Source organism: Eumetopias jubatus, unplaced genomic scaffold, assembly GCF_037043125.1.
Source record: "Eumetopias jubatus isolate StellerSeaLion01/CBP00866 unplaced genomic scaffold, mEumJub1_p1.0 scaffold_8, whole genome shotgun sequence".
Taxonomy (NCBI): domain Eukaryota; kingdom Metazoa; phylum Chordata; class Mammalia; order Carnivora; family Otariidae; genus Eumetopias; species Eumetopias jubatus.
In genome coordinates, this window is record NW_028274814.1 from 57,514,076 (window position 1) to 57,533,891 (window position 19,816).

Below are 19,816 nucleotides of genomic sequence, written 5' to 3' on the forward strand. Positions count from 1 at the left end.
CTAAGCTCCTTGACCTCTCCATCCTCAGTCTTCAGGTAGTACAGAAGCCGCATGGCTTTGGCCTTCACGAGTAACTGGTTCCTTCCCGTCGTCCTCTTGCCTAAAAGGGTTCCTCCAATGGTGCTGGCCAGGTAGATGGGCTGACCTGTTTGGTTGAAGATTGGGAAGGTGATGTGTCTCAGGTCGAGGTTCTTGTTCATCGGCCAGGCAGCCAGGAGTGGGTTGGAGGGCACGCAGAGGCCCTGGTTCTTAGCACACACCTGACTGTAGCGGATCTGGGTTCCGTTTTCCTCTGTCACATACAGATCCTGTACCACGTCCTTCAGTTTACCAATTTCCTCTAGGATTTCTTGTTCCAGCAGTGAGGCCGTGTTGGAGACTGCCAGAATACAGGCGAAATTGACTTCGGTGCTCTTCCTGGAGATGGAGAAGCGGTAAGAGTCGTTGCCGGTAACATGTCCCTGCACAAAGCGCCGCTCAGCTTTGGCCGGGCTCCCTATGGGGGTGTACTTCTCCTCGAGGTTTTCTTCTAAATCCTTGGGCCAGGGGCGCCTGGGTGGCTCAGTTGGTTAAGCGACTGCCTTCGGCTCAGGTCATGATTCTGGAGTCCCGGGATCGAGTCTCACATCAGGCTCCCTGCTCAGCAGGGAGTCTGCTTCTCCCTCTGACCCTCCCCCCTCATGTGCTCTCTCTCTCATTCTCTCTCTCAAATAAATTAAAAAAAAAATCTAAAAATAAAAAAAAAATAAATCCTTGGGGCAGTAAATCGAGGTAGTGCCCAGAGCAGCCGTCAGCAGCATGGGTGCCAGCAGGAAGATCCAGGGGTGCGAGCCCACCTCCCACCCCAGCCTTCCGAAGGCGTGGGAGAGGGGCGCCTCTAGGCAGTTGGTGTGGCAGCGGGGTCTCTCCGACAACTCATTTTCTGACCGGGGAGCCGGCCGACTTGAACGTCCCCGCACTGACACCGACTGGGATTGGGACGCTCAAGGGACTGCATGCTCTGCCGGGAAGGCCAGTTCAGCTCCGGTTCCCGCCTCGCCTCCGCCTCGGGCCAGGCCTCTGGCACCACCCGTGGAGGGACTAAGGCTCACTTTCAGCAAGGAAAAGCAACGTTCTCAAACTGGACAGCTGATGAGACCGCAGCTACTGGGGGGAGCAACGGCTTCCTGGAGAAATTCTACCGGAGTCTGTTTGACTTCTGGCGGTTCACGCCCGGAGCCTGGAGGCGTGGTTGGGGATCACGTGTTTTTGTTTGTTTTTTTTTTTTTTAGGATTTTTATTCATTTATTTGTGAGAGAGAGAGAGAGAGAGCACAAGCAGGGGGAGCAGTAGAGGGAGAGGGAGAAGCAGGCTCCTCACTGAGCAAGGAGCCCGATGTGGGACTCGATCGCAGGACACTGGGATCATGACCTGAGCCGAAGGCAGATGCTTAACGACTGAGCCACCTAGGCGACCCAGGGATCACGTGTTTTGACCCATAGCCTCACTAGCCCCAAATTTGTCTGGGGCATGCCTGTGCCCTCGGGAGTCTAGTTAACACAGAAACACTTCCTAAAGGTGAGTAAGATGCGTGCCTGTCCTACAAGACTTACATTTTATTGGGGGAATTTGGTTTGTACACACACACACACACACACACACACACACACACACACACACACACACAAGTGTCCTAACCTTTCTGGGATCATCCAGTAACACAGTTATTGGCTAAGGTGAACCTGGTACACTTCCTTTATTATTTTTATTAACTACAAAGCTAAAATAGACATTCGCCTTGTAAAAGGTTAGAAGTCAATATGTAGAATGAGAAGTGAGTGTTTATCTTTGGTCTGTTCCACAGTTCCCAGGATGGAGGGACCCCTGTGTTCATGTCACCTTTTTTATGAAAGTCCTCACCTACCTTTTAACATGCAGGAACTGAAAGGCAGGTGGTGAGCGGTTCCTAGAGTTAGGAGAATTGCTTGCCATGTTTTCCATAGTTGGCAGTCACCTAGCATTAATTGTGATTGTGTTTTTCTGTGGGGAGTTATGGCATTTTACCGAAATCTCCAGATTGTAAGAATACCAAGGCCAAGAGTTTAAGGAAGATACCTTTAACAGTATTTTAAAGGAGAAAGTAATAAGAGATACTGTTAAGTTGGCTTTACAGAAAGTCATTGCTTAAGAGTGACATTAATAACCACAAGATGGCACACAGTTTCTATTGAATTTTTAAAATTTTTTAATTTTTTAATTTTTTAAAGGTTCTATTTATTTTTTGCCAGAGAGAGAGAGCGAGAGGGGGAACACAAGCAGGGGGAGCTGCAGAGGGAGAAGGAGAAGCAGGCTTCCCGCTGAGCAGGGAGCCTGACATGGGGCTCGATCCCAAGAGCCTGGGATCATGACCTGAGCCGAAGGCAGACGCTTAAGGACTGAGCCACCCACCCCGTTTTGTATTTTAAAAAAAGGTAGGGTAAATGGGACCGAGGATTCCTTTTCTCCTTTATCTGCATGTTGCAAGTCCTAGTTATAGCTACATCTGGAGTTTATCCTTGGTGTGCTATAAATCTAGAGGCACCTGTACCACATTTAAATGGAGGAACTGATCTGGGAATTCCATTTGTTAAACCATATTAACTTTATGGAGAGAAATGGCTCAGCTGGTTTCCTAAACATTTAGGATGTAATGTTAGACGGAGGGTGTTCACAAGTATTCTGTAATGTGCAAAACCAAACACAGGGCCTCTTACTGCCCATCTTTATGGTATTTCTTTAGCACAGCATCAGCGTGTTTTTTTTTTTATTCTCAAACACAACATTCAAAACAAAATTTCTACAGTTGCTCATAAATCAGCCACTGTGAAGTATTAAATTCTATAGAAAAATATGTACCTCAAGGTTTGATTTTATCGAGTTTTTTCATTCTATTTCATTGATTCTAGATTATGTAATTTTGCTAATCTAGTTATCTAGATTACTAATGTTTGTGTGGGTTTAGAATGTCAATAAAAAATACCACTAATAGTTGTTCCCCACCGGTTTTACTGTATTATTCCATAAAAGGAATTTGGCACTTTTAAAATGAGCTCATCTGCCCTATTTGAGTCGTGAAACCCTTTCTATTGGTTTCAGAGCCTTAGACTAATCCAAGTGCAGCTATAACATGGCCTAGAAGTCACATGTCCTAAGGGACAAGTCTCTGAAGTTTCTTCCTTTCAATTCAGACAACCCTCTGGCCTTAATCTGAGAATGGTGTCTACTTTGTCAGGATAGGATTCTCCATACTTTATAAAATACCTTCTGGATGAGAAGGGGGTGGGTATTGGGAATTCAAGAATACAGTTTAGAACTTAAAATTTTATCTAGTATACTTCTTACCCATCTTCAGTCTAGATAAAATGAAGCAGCAAAGCATTACCTTTTCTTTTCTCTTACACGTTGATTCCATTTTCTTCTGTTCCCTAGTCCCTTCTCAAGCCTGTCCAATTTTTTTTCTCTTCCCCCTGTTTCTCTTTTTCTAAGTCCCATTCTCTCAGGTTAGCCAAACTGACTTTGGCATAAATAAAGGGCAGTTGCCCGTTAGTTTTTTATTTATTTAAATTTTTTTTGCCATTTTTATTTATAGGATGCTTCTCTTTTAAGTCTGTATCTTAGTTACTTGATAATCTGTTTCCCACACTTGAGTATGAGCTCCTCAGACACAAGGACTGCATCTTGTTCATCCCTGTGTTTGATACTCAGAGGACACTCTAATGTTAGTCATAACTTAGGTGGTCCTGCTTGTCTTTCCACAGCTCTAGAAATGATATAATTCAAATACGGCAGACATAAGGGCTGAAATATATCCTGTGGATCCCGTAGGGACTGCTCAGATGCCTGTGTTGGAACTGAGACAGCAGGTATTTTTTTGCATCTTTTCACCTGCCCTATCTTAAGCTTTTTTCCTTTTCCTTTCTGGAATTAAAACAGTATAGCCATTCCTCCTAACTCGCATAATAATCTGTCACAGAGCTTTATGAAGTCACTCGGTTTTCCTTTTCTAGATTGAAATCTAAAGATTTAATAAAACGATTGGCCATTGAGAAGAGGCTCTAAAATTGAAATATGAATAATTAAGAAAGAAACTGAAGAAAGGACAGCAGCAAGAATTGATCATGAATGTAGTGATGGGGAAGAAACTTTTTTTTTTTTTTTTTGAGAGACAGAATGAGAGGGAGAAGGAACAGAAGAAGAGGGAGAGAGAATCCCACGTACGCTCCATGCCGAGTGCAGAGCCTGACTTGGGACTCCATCTCACAACCCTGAGATCATGACCTGAACCGAAATCAAGAGTAGACACTTAACTGGCTGACTTACCCAGGTGCCCCAATGAATCGTGGCTCCCAGTATTTATGACTTTTCATAGTTCCCTCCCACATTGACTCTGGGTTTAGCCATGTGACTTACTTGGTTCAGTGGGACATTAGCAACTGTGACACAAGCAGAAGGTTGATAAGTACTTGTGCATTTGGGGTTTGACTTCTTGGAAGCAAGAGAACTCAGGTTTTTATGAACTTGGGGTTCACAGTGCTGCTGGTAAAACTCTTCGAAGTAGTTACTTTATCATTGACCTTCATTAAATTCCTTTTTATATAATAAGGTGAATTTCTCATTTTTTATACTATAGCGATGCCCAGAAACATGGCTCAGGAAATAGCAGAAGACAAGCTAGAGAATGCTTGAGAGAAAGAAAAATTAAGATTTCCTTAAAGGAATTGTTGGAATTTTGGAGAGCACATTAGACAGAACAGGAAAGCGGAGATCTTGAAGGCCACGCTCAACGTACAGAAAGGGAAACACAGCAACAGTAACCAGACTTGACAGCTGACTGTGTAGGACTTTAAAGGGGGAGGGGGTAATTAAAAATTAATAGGTTAGAGAGAGTGACTAGAGTCTTAAAAAATGAAACAGAGGAAACCAGACTAATGCTCCCAGAGGGAGCACAAATCCAGGGGATACCTGAGTAACTGCAGGTGCCCTTGGGGATGTTCCCTTGAAGAATGGGAGAGCTAGTCACAGTGGTTACAAAAAATCTGAGTAGACTTTTAAGTCTAGAACGTGGGCAATTAGATTAGACTCTTTCGCATATTATTAAGTCGGTCTCAAAGTGATGAAGTTATTTAGGGAAAGATTTTCGTATCTCCTGAGCCCTAGGGGACCAAGAATTTCTAGAGTTAAATCTTCTCAAAAGAGAAGCACAGGTAAGAGGAGAAATGCTACAAGGAACCAGGGGCGACGAAAGTGATTGACCCTGGACTTGAAGTCCACTGGGAGAGTATGAATTTATCCAATGGAGGTGAAGGTGGGCAAGATTCAGTAAGCAGTGGGTAATTGGATCATTCAGTAACTCCTTGGCTTTATACTTCTGTCTTATGGGAGCCTTCCCAAAACAAAACTAGAAGACTATGTTAGCAAACCAAATGTCTGAGCCTTAAATCAAGGGGAAATAGTAAAGGGAGAGCACTCAGTGCCACCAAACAAGGCTGCTTACAGGCTTTTTGAGAAGGAAAGGGATCACTCTGAGGGGCAGGATAACATTTCTAAAACTAAGGGAACCTTCTTAAAAAGAGTAGAGCAAATGCAGCCCGGAGGAGTGGGTAGTCTATGTCCTGGATCTCCACCACAGAAAGCAATGTGAGAAAGGGAAGATATTCTGCCTCCCACTGAAGTGAAGTAAGTTCTTAAGAGTAGAGAAAAATCCAAAAGCTGAAAAAGATTAGTTTTGGTGGGGAGAGAACATGGCAGAAGTATTGATCCTTGCTAGACCCCAAGGGGCATAGACTTTAGGAGCATGAATAACAGCTTCTGTTCAGGAAATCTACTGAGGGTGACTCTACCGCTGAAATGGATATGGGGACCTCAGCGGAAAGTGACCCTAAGACACAAGTTCTAGGCCCCACATAAATTCTGCTCAAAAAGGACTAGACAGAATCCACACTCAACCCAGGAGTACATGGTCTACACGGCCAGTGGAAATTAAGCGGTTTTGGATATTTTTCAAGAGATTACGGCATCCTGGTTAAAAGTATGGACGGACTTTGGGACTTATGTGCCTGGGTTCACATCCCAGCTCTACCTCTTACTACCTGTGTGATTTGGGGCAAGTTACTTAACCTCTCTCTCACATTTTCCACTTGTCAAATGGAGAAGATAATACCTTGCTATTGGGGTTCTTAGGATTAAATTATTGAATACACGTGAAATTATTTAAAACATGAAATTCAGTAAGGACTATTATTATTAGAAATATTTTCACCACTGAGTGGGATTTTTTGTTTGTTTTAGTTTTCTACCTTTATGAAGGTAAGGAAAGTTTGCTACAAAGTTGCTTTTTCCTGATGGAGTTAAATTTTTATCAAATCATGAAAAAAAATTTTTATCAAATCATGTGAGTTAATCTATTGGGAAGAACCTATGGAGTCTCTCCTTCATCTATGTATGCGGCAAATGGTAGTATTGTTTTTTAATCTTGGGAAAAAAATGCTTGAAAACCCTAAATGTCAGAATATAATGCGGGTTCCATCTGCTAACTTTTATATAGCAATACTGCATTCATGTTGAGGTGAGATTGGCCTCTAATTTTCTTTTATGGTCCAATTTGGTTAACAAGCCTTGTAAGGGTAATTTTCTCTCTTTTTCTATTCTCTGCAAAAGTTTATATAAGATAGAAATAACCTGTTTCTTTTCCCTCCTCTTTTTCTTTATTTTATTTTATTTTTCCACCATGATAAGTGTACTCTTTAATCCCCATCACTTGTTTCACCCACCACCCCCCTCCCCACTGGTAACCATCAGTTTATTCTCATAGTTAAGACTCTCTTTCTTGGTTTGTCTCTCTCTCTCTCTTCTCTCTCTTTTTTTTTTTTCCCTTGCTGGTTTGTTTCGTTTCTAAAATTCTACCTGTGAGTGAAATCATATGGTATTTGTATTTCTCTGACTGACTTATTTTGCTTTGCTTAACATTATACTCTCTAGCTCCATCCATGCCATTGCAAATAGCAAGATTTCATTACTTTTTATAACTGAATAATATTCCATTGTGTGTGTGTGTGTGTGTGTGTGTGTGTGTGTGTGTATACACTCATACCACTTCTTTATCCATTCATCTGTTGATGGACATTGGGCTGCTTCTGTATTTTGGCTATTGTAAATAATGCTGCAGTAAACATAGGAATGCATGTATCCTTTTGAATTAGTGCTTTTGTGTTTTGAGGGAAATACCCAGTAGTACAATTACTGGATCAAAGGGTAGTTCTGTTGTTTCACCGTTGATTATGATGTTGACTGTGGATTTTTCATATAAGTTCTTTATTATGTTGAGGTATAGTCCCTGTAGACCTACTTAACAGAGAGTTTTTATCATGCATGGATGTTGTACTTTGTTGAATGGGTTTTCTGCATCTATTGAAATGATCATGTGGTTTTTATCCTTTCTCTCAGTGATGTGACATATCATGTTGATTGTTTGGGGACTGTTGAACCACCATTGCATCCTGGGAATAAATCCCACTCGATTGTGTTGTATGATTTTTTTATTAACATACTGTTGGATTCAGTTTGCTAATATTTTGTTGAGGACTTTTGCATGAGAGATACTGGCCTGTGTTCTCTTTTTTGTAGTGTCTTTGTCTGGTTTTGGTATCAGGGTGATATTGGCCTCATCAGAATGAATTTGGAAGTTTTCCTTCCCTTTCTATTTTTTTGAAATATTTGAGAGGAATAGGTATTAACTCTTTTTTACATGTTTGGTAGAATTTGCCTGTGAAGCTGTCTGGTCCTGGACTTTTATTTTTTGGGAGTTTTTTGATTATTGATTCAATTTCACTGCTGGTAATTGGTCTGTTCAAATTAACTATTTCTTCTTGTTTTACTTTTGATAATTTATATGTTTCTAGGAATTTATCTATTTCTTCTAGATTGTTGAATTTGTTGGCATATAGGTTTTCATAATACCCTGTTGAAAATATTTGTATTTCTGTGGTGTTGGTTGTAATTTCTCCTCTTTCATTAGTGATTTTGTTTATTTGGGTTCTCTCTCTCTCTTTCTTCTTTTCTTTCTTTCTTTCTTTTTTTTTTTTTTTTGATGAGTCTGGCTAGAGGTTTATCAATTTTGTTGATCTTTTCAAAGAATCAGCTGCTGGTTTCATTGACCTGTTCTTTTGTTTTTTTAGTTTCTATATCATTTATTTCTATTCTAATTTTTATTATTTCCTTCCTTTTGCTGTGTTTGAATGTTGTTTGGTCTTATTTTTCTAGCTCCTTTAGGTAAAAGTTAGATTGTTTACTTGAGATTTTTTTCTTGTTCCTTGGGGCAGGCCTGTATTGCTATAACCTTGCCTCTTAGAACCACTTTTGCTGCATCCCAAAGATTTTGGACCATTGTGTTTTGATTTTCACTCGTTTCTATGAAATTTTTTATTTCTTCTTTCATTTCTTTGGTTGACCCATTCATTGTTTAGTAGCGTGTAATTTGACCTCCATGTATCTGTGCTCTTTCCAGACTTTTTCTTGTGGTTAGTTTCTAGTTTCATAACATTGTGGTCAGAAAAGATGCATGGTCTGACTTCGATTTTTTTGAATTTGTTGAGACTTGTTTTGTGGCCTAATATGTGATCTCTTCTGGAGAATGTTCCCTGTGCACTTGAAAAGAAGTTGGTATTCTTGCTGTTTTAGGATGGAATGTTCTGAATGTCTGCTAAATCCATGTGCTTCAGTGTGTCGTTCAAAGCCACTGTTTCCTTGTTGATGTTGTGCTTGGATTATCCATCCATTGATGTATGTGGGGTGTTAAAGTCCCCTACTATTATTGTATTACTATCAGTTATTTCCTTTATGTTTTCTATTAACTGATTTATGGATCTGAGTGCAAAAATATTCAATTGTTATATCCTCTTGTTGGACTGTCCCCTTTATTATACAGTGTCTTTCTTTGTCTCTTGTTACAATCTTTGTTTTAAAGTCTGTTTTGTCTGATTTAAGTATTACTACCCAGCTTTCTTTTGACTTCCAATTTCATGATAAATATTTCTCCATCCCCTCACTTTGAATCTGCAGTGTTTTTTCGTCTGAATTGAGTCTCTTCTAGGTAGCATACAGATGGGTCTCTGTCACCCTACGTCATTTCATTGGAGCCTTTCGTCCATTTACATTCAAAGTAAATATTGATAGATCTCCGTATCGATTGCCATTTTGTTACTTGTTTTGTGGTTGTTTCAATAGATTTTCTTTGATCTTTTCCTCTCCTGCTTGTTGGCTTTCTTTCGTGATATTCTTGGATTCCTTTCTCTTTATTCTTTGCGTATCTATTAGTGGTTTTTGATTTGTGGTTCTCATTAGGTTTGTATATAACATCTCCTGTATATAGCAGTCTATATTAAGTTGATGGTCGCTTAAGTTAAAACCCATTCTTTTCTCCTCTCCTTCCACATTTTAGGTATGTGGTGTCATATTTTCCATCCTTTCATTTTATGAATCCCTTGACTGATTTGTACAGAAATAGTTATTTTTACTGCTTTTGTGTTTTTTTGCTTTTCATATTCTCCCTTATGGTCTTTCCTTTCTACTCAAAAAGTCCCCTTTAATATTTCTGGCAGGGCTGGTTTAGCGGCCATGAACTCCTTTAGTTTTTATTTGTCTGGGAAACTCCGTTTGTTTGTTTGTTTGTTTGTTTGTTTGTTTGTTTTAAAGTAGGCTCCACACCCAGCATGGACTCCAATGAGGGGCTTGAACTCACACCCCTGAGATCAAGACCTGAGCTGAGATCAAGAGATGGAGGCTTAACTGACCAAGGCAGCCAGGCACACCTGTCTGGGAAACTCTTTATCTGAATGATAGTCTTGCTGGACAGAGTATTCTTAACTGCATATTTTTCCCTCTGGGCTCTTTGAATATATCATGTCACTACCTCTGGCCTGCAAAGTTTCTGTTGAAAAGTCTGCTGATGGCCTTATGAGTTTTCCCTAGTAAGTGACTGTCTTCTTTTCTCTTGCTGCTTTTAAAATATTTTCTTTATCTCAACCTCTTGGGTTGAGTTTTTGGGGCACTCTCTATGCCTCCTGGATCTGGATATCTGTTTCTCTCCCCAAATTAGGGACGTTTTCAGCTATTATTTCTTCAAATAGAATTTCTGCCACCTTTTCTGTTATTCTTCTGAGACCCCTACAATACAAATGTTACTATGCTTGATGGAGTCACTGAGTTCCTTAGGACTATTCTCAGTTTGCATAATTTTCTTTCTCTCTTTTGCTCACCTTGGTTACTTTCCACTCCTCTGTCTTCCAGGTCATTAATTCATTCCTCTGCTTCATCTAGCCTGCTGTTTATTCCACCAAGTATATTTTTAATTTCATTTATTGTCTTGTTGATCTCTGGTTGGTTCTTTTTTATCTATGTGTTAAGGGGTCTCACTGATGTCCACTCTTTTCTCAAGTCCGGTGAATATCTTTATGGTCGTTAAATCCTCTATCAGAATTATATCCAGTTCACTTAAGTCTCTTACTGTGGTTTTGCGCTGTCCTTTCATTTGGGAGATATTTCTCTGTCTCCTCATTTGGTCTAACCGTGTCTGTCTCTGTGTGTTAGGAGAATCAGCTGCTTCTCTTGCTCTTAACAATAGGAGCCTTATGAAGAAGAGGTCCTATAGTGCCTTGCAGTGCAGTGTCCCTGTTCCCTGGGGCTTCAGGGAGTGTCTCCTCTGTGTTGTGTGTGCTCTGCTGTTGAGGCTTGGCCTCTTTTTCCTTCCGTCCAGTTGTCTGCAGAGGGTCTCCTTGCCTATTGTGGGCAGTGTTTGGTCCCCAACAGTGGTGGGGGTGCATTTTAACAAGGTGTGCAGTGGTCTCCTTGAAAATGAGACCTGCCCCTGCTGCTGCAGGAACTGAGGTCCTGCAAAATGTGCTGGTCTGGAGATGTGGTGGACAGGTGGCCTGGACTTCTCGGGGAGGGGCCCTGCAGCACTGGGAAGGGTGGATCTGCCCAAGCAAGGGGTTGGGGGCTTGGTGCAAACAAGTTAGGTAGCAAGTATTGACACAGCACTTGTTCCCACAGATGGCCATTGTTTTTTCTGGGGGGTAGGGGGAGGGAAATGGCACCTGCTGATTCCTTTGTCCCTGGAGGGGTCTTCCCATGATCCTTCTCTCTGTGGGCCACATTCTGATATGAGGAAATCACTCTCCCTCCTGTGTGCCCCATCTGTTTTTCAAACTGTTGGTTCTGGTGCTGCATCTGCATGGGCTGTTTGTTGGCTGTCTCTTTAAGGGTGGGGACTCTGCTTTCTAACACCCTCCAGGCTCCCCAGAGGTGAGCCTGCCAATTTTTAAGATTCCAGGCTTTAAGTCCCACTAGTTATAAGAACTCATGAAGTTCGGCCTCTCTCTCTTTCAAAGGCAGATGTTTTGGGGATTTGTCCTCCCTGTTTGTGGGCTCTCCAGTGTGCAAGTCTGTTTTGTACCCTTCTCTGCACCACCAGCTCCCTCTCCACCAAGGACGTCCATGGTCCGTTTAGCTCCTAGACCGCGTCTTCCGTGTCTTTGCCCTTCCTACCTTCTTCAATGTGACTTCTTCTCTTTCTTGTGTAAGTCTTGCGTCGTTTTCTGGGTGATTTACCTTGCTCAGAGTGTTATCAAGTTCTATCCGTGGGAGGAGGCAAGCTTAGGGCCCTCCTACTCTGCCTTCTTCCCAGCGGACCAGAAACAACCTATTTCTTCAAAGATTGCTAAATCTGTCCTGTGACTTCTCTGGGTCTAGTGCCTTTAAGAGATGGATATTTTTATCAACCAATTCAATTTCTTTGATAGTATCGGGTGAATCAGGTGTTAAATTTCTCCTTCGGCCAACTTGATAATTTTTCTAAAAATGTGTTTGACGTTAATTTTTAAATTGCGGTAACATTTTCAAACATTTTTTTTAAAGTAAAAAAAATCTATTCTTTTTCTGTACTTCTGACCCGTTTTCCATTCTTAATATTAATCTGTGTCTATTCCCTTTTTTCCTTAGGAAGGCTTTTAAAGCTATTTTTTATTTACTACTCTCTTAAGAGAAGCAGGTTTTGATTTTGCAGTTGAACTCTTTTTTAAAATGGTTTGATCATTGTTTCTTTAATTTCTACCTTTGCCTTGATTTCCTCCTTCCAACTTTTTAAATTTTTTTCTGACTTAAGTTGACAGCTGAAGTCACGTTGGGTGTAGAGATTACTTAAAAATAAAATCTTAGGTGTGCCTGGGTGGCTCAGTCAGTTAAGCATCTGACTCTTTATTCTGGCTTAGGTCATGATTTTTATAATAAATGCATGTAAAACTATGACTTTTCACTTACGTACTGGATTAATGACCCTATAGGTTTTGATGGGTAGTGTTCTAAAGATAAATTTTCAAAAATTTATTAATTTCCTTAGAATTTATCCTATCTTATGTCATCTTTTTACCAAGCTCTTATCCTTACTTGCTTTTTCTACTTTTATTCTTGCTCCTTTTGTTGGAGTAGCACTTTTTCCTTAATTCTCATGGTTTGCTTTAAAAGTTACTCTTAAATTTTTAACATGTATCTTAGTTTTACATTCCTCCAGCAAGTTCTTTCCTTTTTTTAAGATTTATTTATTTATTTAAGGGGAGAGAACACACATACAGTGGGAGGGGCAGAAGGAGAGGAGGGAGAGGGAGAGAACCAGACTCCTCACTGAGTGGGGAGCCTGACTCCAGGGCTCAGTTTCATGACCCTGAGATCATGACCTGAGCCAAAATCAAGAGTTGAGCGCTTAAGCAACTAAGCCACCCAGGTGCCCCTCTCCAACAAGTTCTAAGGTTAGTTATTAGCTGTTCTCTTCCAAAAGCAGTGGAAATATTTATAATTTTTTATTTCAAGTTGAAACACCCTGCTATCAGCTTTCCTAGTGTTGTTATCTAGAATTATCCGATTTTTACACACATCCATGAAAATTACTGTCGTTATTTTTTTTCCTTTTAAGATTCATTTATTTTTGGGGTGACAGGGTAGCTCAGTTGTAGGGCATGTGCCTTTGGCTTGGGTCGTGATCCCGGGGTCCTGGGATCGAGCCCCACATTGGGCTCCCTGCTCTGTGGGAAGCCTGCTTCTCCCTCTCCCACTCCCCCTGCTTGGGTTCCTCTCTCGCCGTGTCTCTCTCTGTCAAATGGATGGAATCTTTAAAAAAAAAGATTTATTTACTTTTATTTTAGAGAGAGAGAGAGAATGGGATGGGGAGAGGCAGAGGGAGAGGGAGAGAGAAAATCCTTAAGCAGGCTCCCTGCTGAACGTGGAGCCCGATCCCAGGACCCCTGAGATCATGACCTGAGCCAAAATCAAGTGTTAGACGCTTAACCAACTGAGCCACCCAGGCACCCCATACTGTGGTTATTTTTTTCGCACTCAATACTTCATTTAGTTTAGCTGTGTTTTTCAAATGAATTTGCTCACCATTGAATTTCCTCCTTCATTCTTTGAATCAGTTTTATGGCTGATGCGTACATATTCTTCAGCAGTTTCTTCACAAATGTCAGTGAGGAGTAAACTCTTATTTTTTCATACTTGAATATATATTGAATTATATTCCTTCTTGAATAATTTATTATATATAGAATTCTAGGTTCTGAGTTCTTTAGTATGTAAAAGATATTTTCCTGCTACCTTTTGGCATTTATTTTTGCTGATTAGAGCTCTGCTACCAACCTGATTGTTGTTTGAGGGGTTTTTTGGTAAGTAGTCTGTCATTAAAAAAAAAGAACAGCAGGGCGCCTAGTTGGCTCAGTCGGGGGAGCATGGGACTCTTGATCTCGGGGTTGTGAATTTAAGCCCCACGTTGGGTGTAGAGATTACTTAAAAATAAAATCTTAGGGGTGCCTGGGTGGCTCAGTCAGTTAAGCATCTGACTCCTTATTCTGGCTTAGGTCATGATCTTGGGGTTGTGAGATCAAGCCCCATGTTGGGCTCCGTGCTGGACGTGCAGCCTGTTTACGATTCTCTCTCTCTGGGACGCTTGGGTGGCTCAGTCAGTTAAGCATTGCCTTTGGCTCAGGTCATGATCCCAGGGTCCTGGGATCGAGTCTCGCATCGGGCTCCCTGCTCAGCGGGGAGCCTGCTTCTCCCTCTCCCTCTGCCTGCCCCTCCCCCTGCTTGTGCTCTCTCTCTCTCTCACAAATAAATAAAATCTTAAAAAAAAATTCTCTCTCTCCCTCTCCCTTTGCCTCTCCCCATCCCTGCTCATGCATGCTCTCTTTTTCTAAAAAAAGTCAAATGAGTAAAAATGAAAATAAAAATAAAAAATAAAATAAAATCTTAAAAAAAAAGAATAGAATTTACTTTTTAGAGTCATTTTAGGTTCACGGAAAAATTAAACTGAAGGTACAATGCTTTCTCATCTTCCTCCTGTCCCTGGACGTGTGTGTCTCCCTCCTTATCAACATCCCCCACCAGAACTATAAAGAATAAGAAATGAATCTCCTCTTTGCCCTACACCACTCCCCCTTTTCAGTTTTTACTGTTTCATTGTTACCATTTGGTGTGCATCCTTCCTCAACTCTCTGTCTCCATACAAACATAGACACACACAGTCCCATAGTGCATCTGTATCATAATACAAATGTGTATATACTTTCATATACATGTGGTTGTGATGGTCAGTTTTATGTGTCAACTTGGCTAGACTATATGGTTCCCAGTTATCACATCAAACGCTAATCTAGGTGTTCCTTTGAAGGTGTTTTGTAGATGTGATTAAAGTCCATAACCAGTTGACTTATTAGGAAGGGAGATTGTCCTAGATAATCCGGGTGGAACTGATTGAGTTATCTGAAAGCTCTTAAGAGCAGTGCTTAGTCTTCCCTGAAGAGGAAATTCTGTCTGGGGGCAGCAGTTTCAGTTTGTGCCTGACAGTTGTAGATAACTCCCTTCTTGAAGGCCCGCCTTGTGATTTTCCAACTTGCCTAGCCAGCCCTGATAATTGCATAAGCCAAGTCTTTGCAATAAATCTCCTATTATATATTTCTTACTGATTCTGTTTCCCCTGGTTGAACCATGACTGACATTTATATTTCTGTAACTTGCTTTTTCACTAACAATATGTCTTAGAGATGGCATTATATTTAACTGCCGAATCATAGCACGTCATATGAATATACTCTATCTTATCTAATCATCCTGTTACTGGTGGATATTTTAGTTGTTTAGATTCAAAGTTAAATTAGATTCAAATTATTTTCGTTTGCTGCTTTGGAAATTTGCTTTATTGACTTCTTGTATCCAGCATTGCTATAATAAAATTTAACACCAGTTGGATTCTTGCTTCTTTGCAGATAATTATTTTTCTTCTTTGAAGGCTTTTAAGATTATTCTTCTCCTTTAATATTTCATAAGAACAGATTATTGGGGTGGAAAAATATTTCCTTCTACTTTTCAAGCTTATTTGGATGTTTGGGAATTAGGTGTTTGCCCTGCCATACAGACCTGTCATTCAGATAAAACAAATTATCTCTGGTAATAGTTCTTTCTGGGCCAGGCCCCTATCTAAATTCTTTCAGGTCGTTAAGGGAGTAGTAAAAGTGTTTCCTGAGTTTGCTGGGTCTTGACTGTTTTCATTTTAAAATAGTCCACATGCCAAAGTGACACATTTTGGGGAGATTTGTTTTGAACCCCTTTAATATCTATGGTTGTTTCTCTTCCTGCTTCATTTTTATTAGTCCCTTTAAATCTGGAGACTCACTTCTTTTGATGTTCTCCTGTCATTGCTTTTATTATTATTTTTTGAGTCCTCTTTCTCTCTCTTTTTCCTTGGAACTCCTATTTGGTGGATTCAAGGTTTTCTGGGACTTTCTCTCAAGCCTCAACTTCTTTTTTTTTTTTTTAAAGATTTATTTATTTGAGAGAGAGAGGAGGGGGGAGCAGTGGGGAGGGGCAGAGGGAGAGGGAGAAAAGGAATCTTAAGCAGACTCTGTGTTGAACATGGAGCCTGATGCAGGGCTCGATCTCACGACCATGACCTGAGAGGAAACCAAGAGTCAGATGCTTAACCGACCTAGCCACCCAGGCGCCCCTCTCAACACTCAACCTTTATGTCACACTTCCCACCCAGTCATTCTGTTGTGCTGCATTTAGGGCTGGGTATTCAGCTTATTAACTTGCTCTTCCCTTGTGTCCATTCTATCATTCAGCCGATATATTGAATTTTATTGCAATAATAAAAACATTTTTTATTTTTAAGATCTAAAGTTGCATTTTTATAATACCTGTTCTTTTTTCATAGTTATGATGTTCTTCTGAAGATATTAATTTCACTTCTATTAAAGCCTCCTTTTGTTTGCTCTATTAAGCATTTTTCCCCTCCAGTATTAGTTGTGTGAATGAAGTTTGGTACCTCTCTTTTATGGGCACTGATTTTCCTCATATATTTGGCAGTTTTGGGTGTGAGTACAGTATTTGTCGCGGTCTGTCTCCCACGATGGGGAGACGGTACAGGATGGGTTAGCAGATGTAGAACGCTAGGCATCCATACCCTCAGCGAGGACCACTTTGCTTGGCTGGCGTGACACCATTTGCAAGGGGCAGCTTAACTCTCCATAGTCACTTCTCCAGCCTGGAGCAGATGCCTCAGCGACTTGCTCCTTGACCACGGGGAAGAGGGTCTTTGCAGTAGGAGGAAGGCGGTCCATGCATCTAGCATCCATCTCGCATGCATCGCCTCTGAGTCTGGACACTTGCAGAGCATCCAGTTCGCAGCAGTTCTTTCCTCAGCCAGTCCTATCTCCTTTCTGTCTGTTAGAAATGGCTCAGGAGTTTTTCTTTTCTCTTGCTTTCCGGCACTGTTACAGATTTTAATTTTTCTTTCCCTGTCATTTGTAGGGATTTGGGGTAAGAGGGAAGGTGGAAGAGTGTTTGTCTCTTCCGGCGCAGAGATAAAATAAAGCGATTTTATCTCTGCACCATATTGCCATGAAATATTTGGGAGGGTTTAAGTTAATTTGCCAATAACTTTGAAAAAAAAACTTTGTCTTAAATAATAATAGTAATACTAATTTTAGAATTAAATGATTTGATTAATAATCTAGAAATTAAAAAAGAAACCAAAAATATAAATTTTACAATACCCTATTCCCCTGGGGCTCCTGGGTGGCTCAGTTGGTTAAGTGTCTGTCTTTGGCTCAGGTCATGATACCAGGGTCCTGGAATCGAGCCCCGTGTTGGGCTCCTTGTTCAGCAGGGAGCCTGCTTCTCCCTCTCCCTCTCCCTCCGCCCCTCCCCCTGCTTGTGCTCTCTCTCTCTCTCTCTCTCTCTCTGACAGATAAATAAATAAACTCTTAAAAAAAATACCCTATTCCCTTTCTGTCAACCAAGTTCACACATCGTGCCATTAAATTTGCTGAAAGTTACAAAGGAAAGAATATCAGGTGTCAAACAAAGAATCATACAAACAAGGCATTTTTACATTTGTCTCCTAGCAGTAGGGGACGAGATGTCTTTGCATTGTGAAAACCTCAAGGCTGCCTATCTCCATTGGCTGTTGAAAAGTAAACAAACAAACAAAAAACCTAAATGATTCTCATATAAAACCTTGAATCAAGACAAAGTTTAGCTGGTCAAGAACTGGAACCACGATAGCCTTCTGCATGAATCTCTTACAGATAGCTTGTCCAAAAACACCTCACCTCCTTTAAAGATGAATTATCAAAAGGATTTCAGCTAAACACTACTGCTACCACTCAAGAATCAAAAAGGAAGAAAGTAGCAGCAAAACAAAGGACAGATGAATGCTCAACAGAAAAATTACTTCTGTAAAGTAGATGAAAATCATGCCCAGCTGTTTTGCTATGAATTTAAAACACTTTTTGGAAATATTTACCACTGAGAGCACAAAGCAGTGATAAAAGAGGTCAGGAAGAGATAGTGTGACTGCATGAGAAAATGCAATGTAAGCTAATTGAGCAGAAAGGAAAATAAGGTTAAGAAAATAAAACCATCACTGAAAGAAGGGCGAAATTAGAAGGATCACAAGGGACAGTAGAGACTGTGGAAAACAAAATAAAGGACAATAGAAGCTAGAAAAGAAAAAAGTGGGTAGAATTTACCAAAATGAATAAAAATGTTTAAAACACATTAGAAAAAATGATGTGGAGGGGCGCCTGGGTGGCTCAGTCGTTCAGCATCTGCCTTTGGCTCAGGTCATGACCCCAGGGTCCTGGGATCGAGCCCCGCATCGGGATCCCCGCTCCGCGGGAAGCCTGCTTCTCCCTCTCCCGCTCTCCCTGCTTGTGTTCCCTCTCTCGCTGTCTCTCTCTGTCAAATAAATAAATAAAATCTTAAAAAAAAAATGTGGAAATCAGAAAAGGAGATTCAGCATATGTATATTTGAATCGCAGAATGAGACAACAAATATTTAATATTTCTGACATAAAAATAAATACACACACACACAAAATTTTAAGAATATTTTGACCGGGTTTTTTGTTTGTTTCCTGCGAGGGGGTGTTTGGAAAAACAAAAGGCATCTGGTTTCTTTTTCTGCTTATGGCAAGGCCTTATGATGGTACTTAATCAGCTGCATAGATAGAACTGATTGAAATTTAAGCATGGAGTTTAGATCCTTGTAGAAATTAGTTACACCGATTTTATATAATCTGATTAAACAGGCAAAATTTGCTTCATGTTAAAGTGTTTATTTTTTTAAAGTTTTTTATTTTTTAATTTACTTTGTTTTAGGTGACCTTTGAGTGTAATGAGTGCTTTGAGTAAAAGTTTTTCAAATAAAAAATTAGAAAATTTATTTGTTTAAATTAAAATTTAAAACGATTTCTCTGCTTTTTTGTTTAAGATGTTGTTTATTTATTCCAGAGAGAGAGAGAGAGCACGCATGTGTGAGTCGGGGGAGGAGCAGAGGGAGAGGGAGAGCATCTCAGGCAGGCTCCATGCTCAGTGCAGAGCCTGACACAGGGCTTTATCTCTCAACCCTGATACAATGACCTGAGTTGAAATCAAGAGTTGGACACTTCACCCACTGAGCCACTCTGGTATCCTGAGGAAGCTATTTATTTAATTGAGAAATTGCTTCATTTTTTTCCTTCTCTCCTTCCTACTTTTCTTTTAGTTTATTTTGTTAGTTTTTTAAGAGTAGTATTAAGTTCCCTTCTTTTTACTCCTTACTCCTTAATAAAGATGTCCTCTAAGAACAAGTTCGCTGTGCCCCATAGGTTTTGGTAGGGTGTGTTTCTTTTTCATTGCTCTCTGGATAATTTGAATTTTCAGTTTTGCTGTCTTTGAACATTTGAAATTTTTGATTTAGGAATGTGTTTTTTAATTTCCAAGCTGTTTTGTTGTCATTTAATTTCTTATTTATTGATTAATGATACTGGTTTGGAATGAGACCATCCAACCCTCTGCCAGCCCCATGTCCATCAGCAGAAGCCAAGTTGGGAGTCTTGGAATTCAGCCCGCTTCTGACAAGACCTTTCTCCACAGCCCTCTTTCCTCTCCAAACATTATCTTGCTGTTACTTTCTGCCATAAAACCATCATACTGTTTGTCTCCTTTTAAGTAGTCATCACAACAAGCCCTGGCTTCCCAGGTTATTCTTCATCTCTGAGACTTTCATCTTCATAAGGTTTTGTACATCTTTTCTCACCCCCAGCTTCCCCTCCTTCTCAACTCTTAAGACATATTTACTCTATCCTCTGAGGTAGCAGAGGTAACATTTTATTGTTGATACTTTTAAAGTTTGCACACTCAGATTTGGGGATCTAGGTCCTCAATTATTTCTCTATTGGATCCTTCAGGCTTTTAGAGTATCCCTCTTGATGTCCCC

At 40.5% G+C, this 19,816-nt stretch overlaps 1 pseudogene across 1 annotated transcript in view; it reads right to left on the minus strand.

The window, feature by feature from the left end:
* The window catches only part of LOC148163716 (patched domain-containing protein 3-like), a 46,017-nt pseudogene that overhangs the window by 13,287 nt on the left and 12,914 nt on the right, over nucleotides 1-19,816 (minus strand). The window contains exon 3 of the transcript XR_015768832.1: nucleotides 261-417. The product of XR_015768832.1 is annotated as a patched domain-containing protein 3-like (transcript). The remainder of the gene's footprint in view (nucleotides 1-260; nucleotides 418-19,816) is intronic.